Genomic DNA, 20,529 nt, shown 5'->3' with positions numbered 1-20,529 from the left:
TCATTATATAATGACCTTCTTTGTTTATTTTATCTGATATAAGCATAGCTACCTCTGGTATCGTATTAATAAAGACATCCTGAGGCTTGGTAATTTATAAAGGAAAGAGGTTTAATTGATTAACAGTTCAGCAGGACTGGGGAGCCCTCAGGAAACTTACAATCATGGCAGAAGGGGAAGCAAACATGTCCTTCTTCACATGGTGGTAGCAAGAAGTGCCAAGCAAAAGGGGAAAAAGCCCCTTATAAAACTATCAGACCTCGTGAGAACTCACCCACTATCATGAGAACAACAGCATGGGAGTAGCCACCCCCAAGATTCAATTACTTCCCACCAGGCCCCTCCCAGGACACGTGGGGATTATGGTAACTACATTCAAAGTGAGATTTGGGTGGGGACACAGCCAAACCATATCAGCTATCTTTTGGTTTCAAGTTGCATGGAATTTGTTTTTTTCATCCTTTCATTTTAATCTGTGTGTATCCTTAAAGGTGAAAGGGGTCTCTTCTAGCCAGTGTGTAGTTGGGCCTATTTGTTAATACACTTTCTGTCTTTTGATTGGATAATTAATCCATTTACATTCAAGGTAATTATTGATAGGTATGGACTCATTATTGTCATTTTGTTATTTTTTTCTTTGGTTGTTTTGTGGATCCTTTGTTCCTTTGTTCCTCTCTTACTGTCTTCCTTTGTGATTAGGTGATTTTGTTTAGTGGTATGCTTTGTTCTTTACTTTTTATCTTTAATGTGTCTACTGTAGGTTTTTGCTTTGTGGTTACCACAAGGCTTATATAAAATATAACAGGCTACTTTAAGATGATAATTATTTAATTTTTATTGCATAGAAAAACTCAATACTTTTATTTTACCCATTTTATGTTAAAAAACTTTTCACTCTGAGTAAAGAATGTTGATATTTTATGTTTTGATGTTTGAATCTACATCTTTTTATATTGTGCATATCTTAGCAAATTATTGTAGCTATTGTTATTTTTAATAGTGTTGTATTTTAACCTTTATACTAAATATAAATGATCTGCACACCACTATTACAGGATTAGAATATTCTGAATTTGACCCTGTGCTTACTTTTACCAGTGAATTTTATACTTTCATACATATTTTTCTTACTAATTAGAGTCCTTTTCTTCAGCTTGAAGAAATCTCTTTAGCATTTCTTGTAAGGCAGTTCTGGTGGTATAAACTCTGGGAAGCCTTTATTTCTCCTTCATTTCTAAAGAATAACTTTGCTGAATATCAGTAGTCTTAATTGGCAGGATTTCTATTTTTTTTTTCTTCAGCATCATGAATACATAATCCCACTTTCTCCTGGCTTATAAGGTTTCTGCTGAGAAATACACTGCTAGCCTTTTTAAAACTCCTCTATGTGTGATATGCTTATTCTCTTGCTGCTTTCAGGATCCTCCCTTTGTCTTTATTTTTTGACAGTTTGATTTTAATGTGTCTTGGTGTAGTCCCATTTGGATCGAATCTGATTGGAGACTTTTGACCTTCCCATACAGTGATATTTATATCTTTCACTAGATTATATCTTTCACCAAAACCTTGCCTTTACTAGAAATACAAAAATTAGCTGGGCATGGTGGCAGGTACCTGTAATCCCAGCTACTTGGGAGGCTGAGGCATATCTAGGTGCTTTGATGTTGTGTGCATATATATTTATAATTGTTATATACTGTTGATGAATTAACCCCTTTATCATTACATAATGACCTTCTTTGTTTATTTTATCTGATATAAGCATAGCTACCTCTGATATCGTATTAATAAAGACATTCTGAGGCTGGGTAATTTATAAAGGAAAGAGGTTTAATTGATTCACAGTTCAGCAGGACTGGGGAGCAGAGGACCAGGAGGCAGAGGTTGCAGTGAGCTGAGATCGCGCCACTGCACTCCAACCTGGATGACAGAGTGAGATTTCCTCTCAAAAGAAAAAAATAATAGTAATTTTTCTGGCCCTTTATCTCTTTTCTCTCCCTCTCGAAATGGTATAATTCAAATATTTTCTCTTTTGATGCTTTCCCATAAATCATGTAAGCTTTCTTTATTCCTTTAATTTTTTTTTCTGTTTTCTCCTCTTATTTACATATTCTCCTCTTATATATTTTCAAATAACCTGTCTTCCAGTTCACAGATTCTTTTTCTTCATCAATTTTACTGTTGATGCTCTCTATTGTATTTTTTATATCATTCACTACATTTTTCAGCTCTAGGATTTGATTTTTAAAGATAATTTTGATCTCTATTAAATTTCTCATTTCATCATTTATCATTGAATTATTTCTCCATATTTCCTTCAAGTTTACTAAGTTTCCGTAAAACAGTTATTTTGAATTCTTTGTAAATCATTTCATAGATCTCAATTTCTTTAGGATTAGTTAGCACTTTATTTTCCTTGTTTGGTGGTGTCATGTTTCCCTGATTTTTCTTGAACCTTATTGGTATGTGTTGGTGTCTGTTAATTTGAATAAACAGGGACTTATTACAATCTTTGCAGACACACTTTATCTGGAAAACCTTTTACCAGTCAGTCTGTCTAGAGATTCTGGGCATGCTATCTGGTGTGGTTCACAGGTAGAGTTACTGCTGGATTTCCCAGGGAGCCTTCCCTGGTGCCCAGGTCTACGGGGTTGTACCTGGGGTCTGCATCCACTGGGGTGGACATGTTGATTGAGTCCATGGGAGTGTGCCTACAGCCTGTGTCCATGGGATCCTGCCCAAATCCTGGGTCTATAGGGGCTGACCTAGTTCTGCTGTGTGCTTTGAGCTTCAATCTACAGGGGATGGGCAGGCACTAAGATGGGGCTGGAAACTGGCCTGCACTGGGGTTGCCCTGGAGGCTGAGTCTGCAGGGGCAGGCCTAGGTCCTGGGTCCACCATGGCCAGTCTGGAGCCTGGGTCGGCAGGGTTGGTTCTGCAGTCTCGGTCCATGAGGTCTGGCCTGACATTGGGGTCTACTGGGGTGAGTTTGGACTCTGGGTCTACTGGATCCTGCATCTCTGGGTTATAGCCTGGAAGCAAGGATCATGGGTGTTGGCTTGGTACTTGAAGCCATGAAAGCTAGCCTGGAGCTTGGGGTCTATCAGGATAGGCCTAGACCCAAGGTCTGTTGAAGCAGGCCTGAACTGTGGGTTCACTGGCATATAGGGCCACAGCAGGTGGCCTGGGGGGTGTATTTTTGTGCATGTATAGTTGTTCAGATCGATGTTTCTGCAGGAGTACAAGCATTAGAAAGTCTTATTCACCATTTTGCTGACATCCAGATCCTATAAACTTTCTTAAGGGGAAAAATTATGTTTAATCCTATTCTTACACTTCACATGTATTAAGAACCTACTATGCTGAGGGCTCTGTGCTGATCTTTGGAAATAAAAAGTGAATGACTAAGAATTCCAAATAAATTATGTAGATACTCTGCCCTAAAAGAAGAGGCCATATCTCTACTCCTTAAGTGTGGGCTGCACATAGTGACTTCCTCTCAGAGAATATAGTATGTAAAGGGGAAAAAGAGAGTAAATTTACAGTGGAGAAACCTAACAAACATTACCTCAGCCAGGCGATTAAGATTATCATCAACAGTGACAAATCATGTTGCCTAGTATGTACCCTTGATATAATGTAATGAAAACAGAACTTTATAATCTTCCTTTCCAAAATCCATAACTTTATTTTTACCATGAGAAAAACATTAGACAAATTACTACAGAGGGGTATCCTACAATGTATCTGACTGGAATTCCTCAAAACCGTCAAGGTCATAAAAAACAAGGAAAGTCTGAGGAAGTGCCATAGCCAGAAGCCTAAAAAGACATGATCACTAAATATATTGTGGTCTCCTAGATGGGATCCTTAAACACAAAAAGCACATTAGTAAAAGCTAAAAAAAAAAAACTCTGATAAACTATGGACCTCAGTTAATAATTTACCAATACCAGTTCAGTAATTGTAGAAAATGTATCATACTAAAGAAAGATGACAATAGCAGGAGAAATTGTGTGTGTGTGTGTGTGTGTGTGTGTGTGTTGTTCTCTATACAGTTGACCATTGAATAACACAGGTTGGAACTACATGGATACACTTATATGCACATTTTCTTTCACCTTGACCACCCTTGAGACACAAGATGAACCTTTCCTCTTCCTCTTCCTCCTCAGCCTATTCAGCAGGAAGATGAAGAGGATGAAGACATTTATGATGATTCACTTCCACTTAATGAATAATAAATATATTTTCCTTATGATTTTCATAATAAACTTTTCTCTACTTTATTGTCTGACTACAGTATATAAAACATATAGCATACAAAATGTGTGTTAATTGTTAATGTTTTGAGAAGGCTTCTGGTCAGCAGTAGGCTATTAGTAGTTTTTAAAGAGTCAAAAGTTATATGTGGATTTTCAACTTTGCAGGGGGTCTGCTCTCCTAATCACTGTGTTACTCAAGGCTTAGTGTACTATCTTCTGAATTCCTCTGTAAATCTGAAACTGAAGGAAAAATAGTCTATTAAAAAACCACAAAAAAGTGAATGAGTAATCTTTGTCCTCTTAGAGCTCAGCTGACAAGAGACTAAAACCAGGAAAAAATTATAATATAGTGTCATATATGCAATAATATAGGTTTGAACAGAGAACTTGCCAACCCAACCAAAACTTTTAAGATAAATTATCTTTTCAAGTAAGTCATAATTTAAAATATTTGAGTCTCTAGTAGCACCCAGCATGTATCTTACTCAAACTCAGCATTCAAATATCTAGCAGAATGATGACGAGGACTGCTCCCATTTGTGAAATGACCTGCACATGTGATACTTAAATAATTAGACTTAAGTGAAGGTTAACTATGCATGGTATCACCACCCTAAAAGGTGAAAGTAAGTTTCAATTCAAATTTTGCCATATACATCTTTATTACACAAAATCTGTTTTAGATGCCCAGTGAAATCCCAGGGACATTTCCTTTTATGTGCTTCAACCATACTTTACATGAAAGGTTTCTTGAGAGACAACAGAGAGAGTTCCTTTAGAGTCAATTGTAGGCAAACAGAATCATTAAAAAAAAAAAAAATCAGCCTAGGCACTATACTCTGCCCTAAAAGGAGAGGCCATAGCTCTAATTCTTAAGTGTGGGCTGCACATAATGACTTCCTCTCAGAGAATATAGTATGTAAAGTGGAAAAAAAGAGTAAATTTACAGTGGAGAAACCTGATCAACATTACCTCAGCCAGGTGAGCCAGATGAGTAAGGCCTCATCTCTAAAAAAGTTAGTCCCAGATACTACTTGGGAGGCTAGAGGATCACTTGAGCCCAGGTCAAGGCTGTAGTGAGCCCTGATGGTGCAGCTGCACTCCAGCCTGGGTGACAGAGCAAGACCCTATCTCAAAATACAAAACAAAACAAAACAAAAAATCCCCACAAAAACCAAAAACCAAAAAAACCCCCAAAACCTCCACAAACTTAAAGGCTGGACACTTCACCATTTCTTCATTTTGAAAGGTAAAGGGTGAAAGGTAATGAAATAGTTATATCTGGCATATATACAAATCAGAAATATCTCTACTTGAGTCAATACCATCAATTTCATCCATGAAATGAGAACCCATTACTAAGATTCATCATGCTAATGAACAGAATCCTCAGTGTGGACAGAAAGTTAAGCAGAAGCTCTAGCACCAACAGTCTTTGGAGTACGACCTTTATTATTTTTTATTTTTAAATTTTTATTTAAAGCTAGCCGACCACTCCTGCAGTGTGAATTCTTGATCAGGGCAAAGGGAGGGATAAATCTAGCAGTCATACACTTTTATCCTCCTAAGAAGGCTTAACTATTTTAAAAGTACAGATACCATACCACTCCTTTTCTCGAGTTATCTTGCTATTATGAAATTGGTAGTCTGGCTTTATTCCTGAGGTTTTTGTTTGTTTGTTTGTTTGAAATGGGGGTTTCACTTTGTTGCCCAGGGTGGTTTCGAACTCCTGGGCTCGAGCAATCCTCCAGCCTCGGCTTCCCAAAGTACTGGGGTTATATTATAGGCTTGAGCTACTGGACCTAGGCCCTAATCCTAAATTTTAATCTGAACTCTGCCACTGTGAGACCTTGGGCAAATCACACTACTCCCATGGATCCCAGTTCTCTCCTCTGAAAATGAGGGCACTGGGTTAGGTCTTTCTTGCTCTTTCCATCCATGTAATTCATCTATGAGCTAGCTGTGTTTTAGCTGACGTAGAGGAAAACCATAAATATAAAAGCAGAGACACCAGCTTTAATTCGTTTGACAGTCAAATTACATACACCATAAATATTAGCCTCACTGAGTGATAAACTGTTAGCTTTAGCCAAGTATGTTTAGGATTACACTTAAAAAATATTTTAGTGTTGTACGCTTCATAAAGGAATCCACAACTACTAGTGATGCTAGTATAGACTTCAGTTATAGCAGAAAAAAAAATCCCCAAGGTAAGAATACTAACCACTGAAGGAGATCACCTCGTTAATTCTTGACCCTTCTAACTCTGCTTGCCTTCTTTCAGGGTTGGTTTCAGAGCGAATGGTCCTCTCTGTTCAGCCTTAAAACACGGCAAACCTAAGTCATGTTTCCAACAGCAGTCACCATATTCCCTCACGTTTCCCATTTGAAAAACCCCAAATGTAGCATTTTTTTTTCTCTTAAAATTCCCTTGAATGATTCTTTAAGCTCCAGGCATCTGTGGGGATGTTCCAGGTACCGCCCCACAATGCTACCTCCTCTTCTTAAAAAGAAGTCGCTCAGCTGGGGCGGGATGGCGCTGCGCGGCGCGCACCTGAGCGGCCGGGGCTCCCTGAGTCACGGAGGGCGCGACAGCGGCCGGGCTTCTCCCCAGCACCGTTCTCTGTCACGGCCGCCGCCTGACCAACACCCCGCTCCTCGCGTAGGCATGTCTCGCTTCAGAAACCCCAAGTCGCCTTACGCTCCCTGGTCCTTCCCCTGCGGGGGAAAAAAACGCTAGTGCAGCCCAGAGCTCTCTTCCGCTCCACCCTGCGCTGCCCTTGCTGCCCTCCTGCCTCCCGCGCGTCCTTCCCCGCGCGTCGGCCGCGCGCCCAGGTGTTCCCGCGCCTGTAATCCCCTCCGGCCCGCGCCTCCCGGCCCGCCCTGCGGGTCTCCAGCGCCTGGGCCCGCGCTCTCGACGCGGGTCCTTCCTCCTTTCCCCACCCAGCCCCGCCCAACCCCCGCCGCGCTGGGGCTCCCGGCCGAGCCTCTCCTCCCACCTCCGTCCCCCACTTCCCTCCCCAAGAAGTGCTATTTTTAGCAAATCCTCCGCGCGCCGCCACCCGCTCAGCTCGCAGCTCGCAGCCGCCCGCTGCCGCCCTCCCGAGCTCCCCCCGCGCGGCGGCGGCGGCGGCGCGTCCCGCACATCGCGCAGCGCGCACCAAGCCGGCCGCGCCGCGCCCGCCGCTCTCTCCGCGGTCTCCTCCTCTAGTGCCCGCCGCGGCCGGTAAATCTCGGCTGGAGGAGCAGCGGCGGTCCCCGAGTCAACTTTCATTCCCCTTTTGCTTCTGCCTCACCATTCTCTTCTCCTCCTCGAAAGATGGCTGTTTGGAGAAGGGGGAGAAGTTAGGAGGTCGCCGGCGCGGAGCGAAGGAGGGCGCGACAGCCTCAGCAGGAGCGGGCGGAGGTGAGTGGCACCACGGCCGAGTCCCCGGCTGGTGCTCGAGGAAAGCCCTGGGAATTGGGGGCCACCGGTCCTCAGGATGCGCCGCGGTATTCCCTGCTCGGGTTCCGCAGGTTAACAGCATCTCAGTCCGGACTCTGATGCCACTTGCCTCGCATCTCGCAGCCCGGAGACCGGTGGGTTTAACGGAACCTTTGTCAGAAGTTGGGTGCTAGGTTATCTTTGTGTACAGACCCTGACATTTGGCAAACCGAGGGGAGCGGCCGGTGGCGTGATTCTCTCCCGCCCCCAAACACACCCAGTTTATGTTGGAGCCGAGCTATGAATGAAAAGTTTGTACTGGCAACGTGTTGCTTGAGGGGAGCAACGCTTATTGGGGGGTACCTTTGATGTTTCCTGGGGGACTTCAGTTTTAAGTCAATACATCAGAATCCTGGGTTTTAAGAAAAGTTCAAGAGGCTGGAGGATGGGAGATAAAGCAGTTCCTTGGCTAGTGGAAGGAGAGTGATGAATCGTAAGCTTATTAAGGTTAACTGGCTAATTAGATGCCATACGAGGGTGTCACAGCGGGGACTAAAAGGAGCAGAGGACGGGGGCGTTCCCTGAGCGCCTAGCAGGCTGCGTTTGTTTGGCTTTGAAGCCGTCACCCACTTGTCCGCAGTGAGAGGTGCTGGTGTCAGGCCTGTGTGTCTGTGATGTGACAGAGCGGGACCCAGCTCTCTCCAGATCCGAGGCGCGGTTGTCAGGAGAGGTGGCCTGCGATAGAGAGCTGAGGATGTAGTTCCCGTGATGTGGACTTGGAGAATTCTCTAGTAAGTCTCCTATGCTCCAATTTCAGGAAGATCTGTCAATTGTTTTTTTCTTCCAGGGAGGTGTGTGTAATCTCCTAAAAGGAACTTTCAGCTTTAAGTAACTGTAGCATTTTGAAATCATGTAAGAAATGAGATATCTACATATATTCATTATTACATGTATGTGGGGAGTGTATGTGTGTGTAAACTATGGGAAAGGGGTAAGAAAGGCTTAAAAAGTTTAACTTCTACCCGAAAGGAAAGCGAAGAGTTAATTCTTTTCTCCCCAAATGGTATAACAATGCATATACAACTAAATACTCTTGCTGTGCTGAGATTTCTCATAAGGAGTAAGATTTAGCAATTACAAGTATTCAGAGCGCTGTCATGTTTTCAAATCTTGCAGGCACTATTGAAATCTGGAAAAGGGGAGTACATACATAGAGAACCCATATTAAAGGAAAAAAAATTTAAAATCTTCCAAAAGAAAACCTTTTGACATTTGAAAAGGCCTGGATGTTATTTTCCGATGCTCCAGAAATCTTTCTAATCCTGTAATTAACAACAGCACAGAATAAGTTGCATTTAATAAATTAGAAATCATGTTTAAAGGATATCTTTTGAACTTCTCTTTGGTACTTTTGATATTTATTATGGAAATTATTGTGATTGAAAATTTGTTGTTTAATATATTTGCCTTTTACCACAGATAATTAGTCCTCCTTATCCTTTTAAACCACTGTTCCAGTTTGGACTAATTTAATTCCCCAAACATCAAATTACTGATGTTCCTTCTGGAAACCATTTATATTTAAAATGGCTAATAAGAATATTGTATTTCCGAAACAACGTAATTTAGTCAGTTGTAAAACTTGCTTCTAATTTGTTCTCATCCATTTCGTTTGAATGGGGCACATTTGAAGAAGAGCAGCGTTTTCTTAGAATATGCCATTTTCTGTGTGGGAAAAAGCTAGTGTTTTCATATATGTTTTAGCTGTTAAACAGAGGCATGTAAGGTGGGAATCCTGTCTGGCCTTTCATAAACTGCCAGCCAGAGGGAGAGAGATGCTTTCTTAGCTCTGCTCGTGAATTGATTATCTTTACTACAGAATGGACATGATTAGATGCACATAAGGTTGTGCAGAAGGAAGTTAAGAGTTTTAAATTAAATACCAGTTTATGGGTAGGAGACAGAATTTTTTTTTTTTTTTTTTTTTAACCTTGATCTTCCTGTTTCTTTCCTTCTGCAGTTCAGCCTGTTGGACTGGTCTTTATTGGAGAGTCAGACCAGCACTCTGACTAGAGAGTGTTTAGCACACTAAACTGCCATCTTCTGTAAAAATAATGATGGCTCTTTTGCAATTAAAAGATAATTTTATACATGGTTATAGATTTTTGTGATTGGTGACCAAATTAACTATAACCGTTATTATAGTAGAAAGAGTTTTATGAAGTTATTGCCACTATATATAAATAATTATATATTTAAGATATGGATGAACTCTATTTGAGGTTTAGGAGTTTTGAATGTTAAGGCCAGCTGACCAGATAAAAACCTATTTAATTAACTAATTTGAACGACACCAGAATTCAGATTTTTATTAATATCTACATCTAGGTTTATGTAGCTTTCCTTTCTTTTTATTAGAATTACTTCTTTTTTGAATTTGTTTAAATATTACAACATATTACATTATAATTTGTACACGCTCAGTGGGGAAGGTGCAGGTTATTCTTAAATAGAGATGTGGAGAATTAGCTAACAAGGAGAGTCATTTGAGAAACATATGGACATCATAAAATCCTTCTGTATGTAGCATCTGTACCTTCTCATTAGTGAAATATTGTAGTTATGGACATTTTTTGTTATTACATCCAAATGTGGCTTTTTATTTTTGCTTCATTGGTTTTTTTTTGTTTTAAAATGTAATTTGTATTACTGTTTAAGTTGGTGGGGGCTTTTACTGCTTGAAGCCTTTTGCTTTCAATAGTTATCATACTTAATTTTTACTGCATGCATCTGCAGATATATACAATTGTTTCCCAGTTTGTTATTATAATTCTTACACTTTTTGGTGATTCCTCAAAACATTTGAGAGATAGGTAGGATGACATATAGTTCTCATTTTAGGAAGGAGGCAGCAGGTACACTGATATACCCAACATTACACAATAGTGAATCAGTGTGAAGCTAAGTGTAACATCTATATTTCCTGTATTTTAATGATGAAAGCAAGCTGCTCCTGTATCTTATGATAACTTCATAAATTTATGTATTTCCAGATTTTTAAAGTGGTCATCTTTATATATGTGCAGATCAGATTTTAAATCAGTCAATATAATCATAAGGGGATGGATCATACTGTTGGCCTGTTGATGGGAGAGAACCATGACTCTAATAGCTACTGCTGAAATAAACAAACAAGCGCACACACCTCTGTAGAATATTTGTTCTTGCAGTCAATCCATAGTCCACATATTTCTCTGCCCCTGCTGGCCTCACCCTATCAACTACCTACTGCCACTCTACTGATCAAAGCAGCCCTTGAAGTTTATCAGCACAGTTGTCAAGCTTGAGGATCATTAGCCTCACTAGCAAGAAAAGTCAGAACCTGATTTTTGGGAAGAGAGAGTATTGATGGGGACAGTAATGGAGTGTCCACTCCAGAGGCAGCCAGTAATGGTCAGAGATCATATTCTGGGTGTCGGGATGTCCATTTCTCTCATCAGCTCTGTGTCTTTGGCCGAACTTACAGATATCAAAGTGAACAGAAGGTTTATGGAATTATCTAGTCATTTCTGTCCATGTAGACCTCATATCCGAGTAAATCAGACTTTTTTAAAAAAGAAAATGGACAGAAACTTGTTGTTTTTCTACATCTCACCAAATCTCCTCTCCTTCAAACCCCACTAGAATTTTTTTTAGGATAATTGCCCACATGATTTGTAACAGCCAAAGTGATAGACTTCTGATATTGCATTATTACAATTAACAGTGGAATATATTATCTAGCTTGCAGAAGGAAGCATTATAATTCTGTAGAAAATGGTAATATGTAATCTCATGCAAGTATTTTTGAATAAGCAGACAGTACCAAGAGCTCTCTATTAAGCTAATATATTTATTTTTACTCTTCCTTTCCCTAAATGTACGGTTTATAGGAGCTCATCCAAATCATTAAGTATCAACTACTGAAAAAAAGTTCATATGTGGTTTCCTGTTTACTACGATGAATTTTGTTTAGAGCTTCAAAGAGAGGAAAACTACTATCTATTGTTTGCTGCACCAGAGAGAGTATAACGTGTTGCTGGTGAGCATGAGGAGCACTGAGGTTGCTGGAAATGGTACTTTCTTCACATCTCTGCAGAACCTGTGATAAGAAGGAGATGGGTGTGGACTGGTTTAGTTCTAGTACAACAGTGATGAGTGGAATTTGAAGTGGAACTGAAAGAAGGGTAAGATTTGGATAGTCTGTGTGTCACTCAAGGTATTCAGTAGCAAGTCATGGAAACTAACTTTAGTTAATATAAACATTAAATAAATTTATTAGAGGATATTAACCTTGTTTTCTCTTGCTGTGTAACACATTTCCACAAATTTAGCTGCTTAACACAACACCCCTTTATCATATCAGTTTCATTGCTCAGAGCTTAACATAGCTTAACTAGGTCCTCTGGCCAGAGATCTCCTGTGTTGGCTAGGGCTGCAATCTCAACAGAAGATCAATGGGAAAAGATCCACTTTCAAGCTTTTTTCTCTTTGGCAGAATTTATCTCATCATGGCTTTAGAACTGAGGCTTCCATTTTCTTGCTGGCTGTCAGCCAGAGGCTACCCTTAACTCTTAGAGGCTGCTGTTATTCTTTGCCATGTGGCCCTCTCATAGGCACTGTTACAACATGGCAGCTTACTTTTTTTAAAGCTGGCAAGGAAATCTCTCTTGCTCCAGTCTGATAAGAAAGAGTCTTATATACTATAATATAATAGTGAGAGAGTGACATAAGACTATACAAGGGCATGACTCCTTGGAGGTTGGCTTAGGATGTGTCCACCACATTGACTAGCTCATAGAATCTCTGGTATGGGGTGGGCACAGTGGCTCATGCCGGTAATCCCAGCACTTTGGCAGGCCAAGGTGGATGAATCGTTTGAGTCCAGGAGTTCAAGATCAGCCTGGACAACATGGCGCAACCCTGTCACTACAAAAAAAAAAAAAAAAAACACACACACAGAAAAAATTACCTGGACATGATGGTATGTGCCTGAAGTCCCAGCTAGTTGGAAGGCTGAGGTGGGAGGATCACGAGTCTGGGAATTTGAGGCTGTAGTGAGCCATGATTGTGCCACCATGCTGCAGCCTGGGCAGTACAGAAAAACCCTATTTTTTTTTTTTTTTAAAAGAACCTCTGGTATAGTCCGCAGACTTGACTTTGAAGCCACTCAAGTAGAAACAAGGCTCCAAATCCCTCTGCAGAATTTGTCCTGTGAGGTAGTGCTGCTGTCGCTGTTGGCATATAGCTTCTACAGTGGAATGTGGGCTCCATATCATAAAAGAGAGGATTCTCCACATATAATAATGGGGTCCCATTGTCCCTTGCGAAAAAGAATGACAGGTGTCCACTGCTGAGGGAAAGAAGAAAAAATGATTGCTTAATGAAATGTTTGAGTTTTTGGCCAGGATAGGCATGATAACCTTCTAGAGATGGGATTGAATTGGAAAGTGGCTGAAGTCATGTGACTCCTTGGAAGAGAAAACTCTTCCGGAATTTAGGAGAATAATGGTAATGAGGGTTCATTTATGAGTGGTGGTGATAAGAAAGGAGTAGAAAACCTTTGAAAGATGAATCACTACATATACATTAGTCTGGGTATTGACTTAATTAGTCCCTAAATATATGCCATGCATGAAAGACTTTTAAGAGACTGATTCCACTAATCCTTGCAGGGAACCAGCCCTGTGACTTGGAGGCCTGCAGTGTGGTCTACCCTCATTTTATAGAAAGGAGCAGAGCTAAAGGACCATTGTACTATATTTGTGGCCCAGTGACTATGGGGTGCTATGTAGGGGGTTGGGGGACTATTGAACATACCCTGTGCTCTAAGCACTTTGCCAGACATATTTTAACTATTTTGTATCTCAAACTCTGGCAGTTTAGTTTATATTTCCCTAGTTCTGCCTCCCTTCTCCCCTGGCAGGTGTGTGGAGACTTTGAAAGGCTAAATACTTTGCCAAGGGTTGTTCAGCTAGGGGTGGCATTAGGTTTTGAATCCAGGTCTGATTCCAGAGCCTAAAGTCTTGTAGTACACATCCCATACTCAAAAGCAGTAAGTGAAGTTTCCAGGGAGAAAGCCTGTTACTCACATTGAAGTGGATGTCAGTGCTACAATTGCTGTTGGGTTCCATCATTCACCTTGAGAGAACTGGATACTGCAAGATGAGGGTTAAAGAGAGGAGTGAGAGAGTGCGCTGTACCATGCCTTCTTTTATTTTCTCAGCAGGAAGTACATATTATAGGTCTCTCTCAGATCTAAAAGTAAGAATAGGGAGTAGAGGCTATGCATTTTTATTTCTACTTATCATTTTGGTTAAAATCAAAAGCACTATGTCTCCTTTCTTTCCTATATGTAGATTTCTACTATTAAATTAAATCAAGTAACATTATGAATTCTCATTGCCTCTTTGGCCACAGGGTTCTTTCTATAGCTTTTTCAGTAGATGCCACTGTTTTGATCTTGAAAAGTCTATTGAGACATTCTTCCTTTGTTCTTCTATTACTCAGTCCCTCTTTCTACTCTGTGGTGCCTCTGAAATCTATTCATAGATATTCTACTTTTTTCTTCTGTTTTATGTACTTAAATATCTTCTTTAAATGGATCTGGTTCCATTGATCAGAATCATTGGCCCAGATCCCCTTGCTGCTCCACTGTACCCAGGAAGTCTTATCTATTTTCTGTTAATTTTACTGAGTTTTACTCTACGTCCCAGCACAGTATGAGGAAGCCGTTAAGATTTCTCTGGGTATCTGAACCAAAATGTAAACATTTAAAACTGAATACCTCAAGAAAGTGGTGTGACTGGATTGTGTTAGATCAGGTGCATACCTATGGACTACTCCACTGTGGCCAGGCGAAGGGAGTTTTATTATTGCTCCATCTGGGTTCAGGTGTCCACCCTTCTAGAATATTACTCTTCTCAAAGAGGGAAATTGTGAGCCAGCCCTTGCTTGACTGGGGTCAACAGTACTAATCTATTCTAGAGCACACTGTAGCTCAGGAAATCCCTAAATAAACTTAATTTCTTCATATAGGTTTTAGATTTCCTGAGCTAGATTAGGCCAGATTTGACTTTAAAAGCCCAAACTTCTTAGCATGACACCAGTTCTTTCACAGCCTGGACCCAGCCTATCTTTATTACATTGACTGATTGATTGATTGATTGGTGCAGGGTTTTGCTCTGCTCCCAAGGCTGGTGTGATCATAGCTCAGTATAACCTTGAGCTCCTAGGCTCAAGTGATCCTTCTGTCTCAGCCTCCCAAGTAGCTAGGACTACAGGCTCATGCCAGCATACCTGGCTAATTTTTATTTATTGTTTATTTTATTTTATTTTATTTTTAATTAATTTATTATTATTATACTTTAAGTTGTAGGGTACATGTGCATAACGTGCAGGTTTGTTACATATGTATACTTGTGCCATGTTGGTGTGCTGCACCCATCAACTCGTCATTTACATCAGGTATAACTCCCAATGCAATCCCTCCCCCCTCCCCCCTCCCCATGATAGGCCCCTGTGTGTGATGTTCCCCTTCCTGAGTCCAAGTGATCTCATTGTTCAGTTCCCACCTGTGAGTGAGAACATGCGGTGTTTGGTTTTCTGTTCTTGTGATAGTTTGCTAAGAATGATGGTTTCCAGCTGCATCCATGTCCACTATGCAGCCATAAAAAAGGATGAGTTTGTGTCCTTTGTAGGGATATTTATTGTTTATTTTTAAACACTTTTTTTTGTGTAGAAGGGGTCTTGCTGTATTGCCCAGAGTGGTCTTGTACTCCTGGCCTCAAACTATCCTCCTGCTTAGGCCTCCCAAAGCACTAGGATTACAAATGTGAGCCACCGTGCCAGGCCCTTACATTTTTAACTGTTGCCACTCCCTGCCTTTCATCCAGTAAATCATTAAGGATTTAAATCCTAAACTTGGAGCTAGCAAGTGGCTTTGATTTTAGATAAAAAGGAGTAGCCAGCCTGAGAGAGTAAATCAACGTGTAAAGAAAAGTCAAGATGAGAGAGAGGGAAAAGAGAGAGAGAGAGAAATAAGGACATTTCAGTTTTTCATTCCCTGCATCCAGTCATTCTTAGGTCTGGTTCTATAGCTGATTTTTCCAAGGGTATGTTATGTGAGCAATAAATTATCCATAAATTGAATTTCTGTGTCTTGCAATAGAAAGAGAACTATGTAGCACAGGTTTCTATGAGTGATCATCTCATAGCCAAAATCAGACTTTCATTCTGCTGGGGTTCTGTTGGGGATTAGGAAGCTGTGCTTCTCTGCCCTACTTTTTCACTGGGCCCAATGTATGTCCCACCTCTTCTGTGATGCTTCCTCTGATTACTGCAGCATACGGAGATCTCATTCCTCTCTGAATTCCTACAGTAGTTTAGGGTTATGGCTGTGTTTTTGCAGGCTTACAAATGAAATTCTAGTATTAATTGAGAAAATCCATAATAAAAAGGCTACTGTATTAAGAAAGTCTTTTAAAGGAATTTGCATTTTTATTATTCCAAACAGCATCCTTATATTTTTGAATTATAGTAATATAGTTAATACACAGGATGATTTACATGTGTATTTATGGTCTCTGCAATTACCCTGTGGCTTGCTAGAGGTTCATAGTCTCCCACCACTTAGATGGAAAAGAGGGCAGAGAAGGTTTGGCTTCCTAATGGGCACCTTCTCCAAATAAAATACCACAGGAAGAATGGGCTGGTTTTGACTAAGACTACAGGTGTGTACAGTGTGAATGTGTTTATTTTTTATTAAACATTCTACTTAAGTAAATAGGAACATAAAATATAAATGCTTTTGCTTATAGATTTCATAAATTATAGAACCAAACCCAACAAACAAATGTTGAATATAAACAACAGAATTGATGAAATTAAAAGAAACAATAATGAACTCCGTGACAAATGATGCTGTATTGTTGAAACTACATTGCCAGTATCTAGTTTAAGAGTATAAAGATACAGTCTCAGATTCTGTTCTTATTTAATCTATTTCTATGTTTTATATCAATATAGATACAGAAATTGTCCTTTTATAAGTAGATTAAAACCAAACAAACAATATTAACTTTGAGGCTTTGTGTATGGCTCAGGGTAATCAGACTTTACACATGATCAAAATTCCTCAAATAATCCCCAAAGTCAGTTGTAATGAGACATCACCTGAGACCTCTGTAACATCTTTTTGTTCTCTTGAATATGTGATTAGTATTGTGGAGCCATCAAATTCTAAATCAAATGTGTAAACTGTATTCCAAGATTTCTGGAATGGAGAACAGATTGTGTAGAAGCTACACAGAGATAGGATGCATGCATTATCTTCACACTCATGATGATTGTAACCACTATAGTACAGGTACTTTTGTCTGCCTGTGCTACCATGTGTTCCGTAAAGACTCACTTCATCCTTACCTTTTCTCTAAACAGACTTTATTTGTTTAGCAAACTTTCTATTCTTTGATCTCCACTTAGTATATGCATGATTGAAAACACCAAGTGCAAACAACCTGATGAAAATTTGGTGGCAGTAGTTTTTAAACGTTTATTCAGAAACTGATTAGAATACAATATATATATTTAGATGATCATCCAAATGAAATCCCAAAATGGAAAAAAAATATTTCACATCAAGCTTATTGACCTCAGTTTGAAATACACAGTTGCAAATGTTAATTGGCCACTTAAAACATTTTACATCTTGCTGTGTGTTGTGTGTCATTAATGAAATTGTAAGCTCCTTGAGGTGAGACTCTATGCTTACTGTTTTGTTTTCTTCCATAGCACTGTGTGCATTTCTTAGAGTTGATGCCCAACAAGTGGTTGCTGATTGACTGATTATTAATATATTGTTATTACCTATTGCTCTGTGAGGTCCTCAAAGGCAGGGACTATTTTGTTTTAATCTGTGGTCTCTGAATGCCTAGCACAGCAACTCTCACATGAGAAATGCCTAATGAATGTTCTGAATGAAAGAATGGATGACTTGTTGGCTTTGTGTGTGTGTGTGTGTGTGTGTGTGTGTGTGTGTGTGTATGTGTATGTGTATTCTTTTAGATCTAATCTCTCATGTACAGGGCACTTCTAACAGTTGTATAGATCAGTGCTGTCCAATAAGATTTTCTGTGATGATGGAAATATTCTGTTTATGCTCTCCAATATCATAGCCACTAGGCACACGTGGTCTTTGAAATTTAGCAAATGTGGCCAATGGCCTGAATTGAGTTTTATTTAATTTTAATGAGTACATAGTCATACATGGCTAGTGGGCAGCACAGGCCCAAATGATAAAATGTACTTTCTCAAACTTACTTGCTCTCATATCTAACATTATTATATTTTTTGGTTATAATTGGATGTTGTTATTTAATTTTGTTGTATTGGATGGATGAAGTGAATTCATCACTATAAAAATAGGGCAGTATAGTCCACCAAATTGATTTCATTCTTTCCTAAATGACCAGCAACATTGGATGTCATCTGTTCACTTGCCTCACTATTTGGTATTTCATCATTTCCTTATTGGGCTAGAAGCCTGACACCACTTTTGCCTTTTTTTAAAATGACCCAGGTTGTCTTGCATTTGCTTGTCTTTCTGTTTTAATCCTTTTTTCCCCTAATAAACCATTTTAACTTGGATTATCTACATCATTATTGTAATTTTTAGAGACAAGGTCTTGCTCTGTCACCCAGGCTAGAATGCAGTGGTGTGATCATAGCTCACTGCGGCCTTGAACTCCTGGGCTCAGCTGAACCTCCTGCCTTAGCCTCCCAAGAACCTGGGACTACAGGCATATACCACCACACCTGGCTAGTTTTTTATTAGAATTTTTTTTTAATTTTTATTTTTAGAGATGGAATCTTGCTTTGTTGACCAGGCTGGTCTTGAACTTCTGGCCTCAAGTGATCCTCTGGAGTAACTGAGATTATAGGAGTACACCACTGCACCCAGCCTGTATTATTATCATTGTTAATACTACCATCATCATTTTCATTTCTGGTGTTTATGCTTTGCTAGCCCATATTTGATGTTATGTACTAATGTCTACTGATAGTCTAAACACACTTCAAATTTATTACAATCTGAAAAATGTCTGAATATTCTTTTTCTCCAATTGTTTTCTTTGCTTATCTTGCCCTTTTACACTTTCTGGTCCAGAAGAATGAAGTAGCATCATAGGCATTACAACATTAGAATTCAATCCTTACATAAGATGTAATCCCATCATGACAAGTTTCACGGCTGTTGCCAAATCCATGAAATTGATAAAACAGGACTGTCATTTAGAAGGACAGGAATTGCTTCCTGCAAGTGGCTGAGATCTTTTATGCAATTTGTAGTTCTGCTATAGCAAGACTTCGATTAGAACTTATTGTACACATATTGAACCTCAGTATTGGGTATATTCAATTCTCCTTGGATTCTTATAATAGTACTGAATCTAGTAGTATGTCATGGTTATAGAGGCTATCTATGCAAATAAGTTGAAATCCGCTCTGCTGACTAGCAGAAATACTTTAGAATTTTCCACTCATTTTCTGTTTACTGCTAGAGATTTAATAGTTGTCTTATGTGGCAGAATTTGAATGCACAGACTTCAGCATGGAAGCTTGCCTTTTGTTCATTTTTTTAGTCTAGCTTAGTAGTTCCCAAACTTGAGTGCGCATCAGCATTTCTGTTCAGGGTGATACACACAAAAGACTGTCAACTATACTTTATGGATAAGTTAACCTCTTTTCAAGGCACTTTTGTCTACACTAGATTTTCATCTTGGAACCTACCTTTCCCTCACTAGCCCAAAGATGCATCTCTTCTTTATTTCTTCTATTTCTACTTTCAGTCCAGCACACAGCTGCTTATTGAGTGAACTTGTAGATGTGTTGTTGAATAGATTTCACACAATAGGAGACAAATTCAGTAGCAATATATAGAATTTTGAACTTGTGAATCCCCAGTTGAGCTTTTATCTTCTTATTGCTTTCCTATGCGTCTTGATGGTGAGAAGCTAGTACTGCTTTGTTATCTTCTTTCCCAAGGTTTCCCCATAAACATTCTCCTAAAAAGCCCTTGGCCGGGCGCGGTGGCTCAAGCCTGTAATCCCAGCACTTTGGGAGGCCGAGACGGGCGGATCACGAGGTTAGGAGATCGAGACCATCCTGGCTAACACGGTGACACCCCGTCTCTACTAAAAAATACAAAAAACTAGCCGGGCGAGGTGGCGGGCGCCTGTAGTCCCAGCTACTTGGGAGGCTGAGGCAGGAGAATGGCGTAAACTCGGGAGGCGGAGCTTGCAGTGAGCTGAGATCCGGCCACTGCACTCCAGCCTGGGCGACAGAGTGAGACTCCGTCTCAAAAAAAAAAAAAAAAAAAAAAAAAAAGCCCTAATGATGTAAATGATACATTATGTTCATTCTTGACAGGTTGGGGAAATGAGGAAGGGAACTTTCTTTTGTGACTTGTGCTGTAGATATATTTGTAAATCTCCTATTTATCTATTTGACCCAGTTTTTAAAAGTTACCTACATTAAAATAAATATTAAATATATTTAGTATTATAATGAAACAATATTTTGCTTTTATTTATAAAGTTCGTCAGGCTGGGTGTGGTGGCTCTCACCTGTAATTCCAGCCCTTTGGGAGGCCAAGGCAGGTGTATCACCTGAGGTTGAGAGTTCGAGACCAACTTGGCCAACATGGTGAAACCCCGTTTCTACTAAAAATTAAAAAAAAAAAAAATTAGCTGGGCGTGGTGGTGGGCACCTGTAATCCTAGCTACTTGGGAGGCTGAGGCA

The 20,529-nt window shown here is 39.9% G+C and overlaps 1 protein-coding gene across 20 annotated transcripts in view; it reads left to right on the top strand.

Moving 5' to 3' along the window:
• The first annotated feature begins 7,369 nt into the window (after window positions 1-7,369).
• Window positions 7,370-20,529, top strand: part of HDAC9 (histone deacetylase 9) — a 921,222-nt gene continuing 908,062 nt past the window's right edge. For all 20 annotated transcript variants that reach the window (XM_045387612.3, XM_074035372.1, XM_074035361.1 and 17 more), the window contains exon 1: window positions 7,370-7,671. The gene's annotated coding sequence lies outside the window, so the exon portion shown is untranslated. The remainder of the gene's footprint in view (window positions 7,672-20,529) is intronic.

This window comes from Macaca fascicularis, chromosome 3, assembly GCF_037993035.2.
Source record: "Macaca fascicularis isolate 582-1 chromosome 3, T2T-MFA8v1.1".
Classification (NCBI taxonomy): domain Eukaryota; kingdom Metazoa; phylum Chordata; class Mammalia; order Primates; family Cercopithecidae; genus Macaca; species Macaca fascicularis.
The sequence above is the reverse complement of the archived record's forward strand: the minus strand, read 5'-3'. Positions and strand labels throughout refer to the sequence as shown.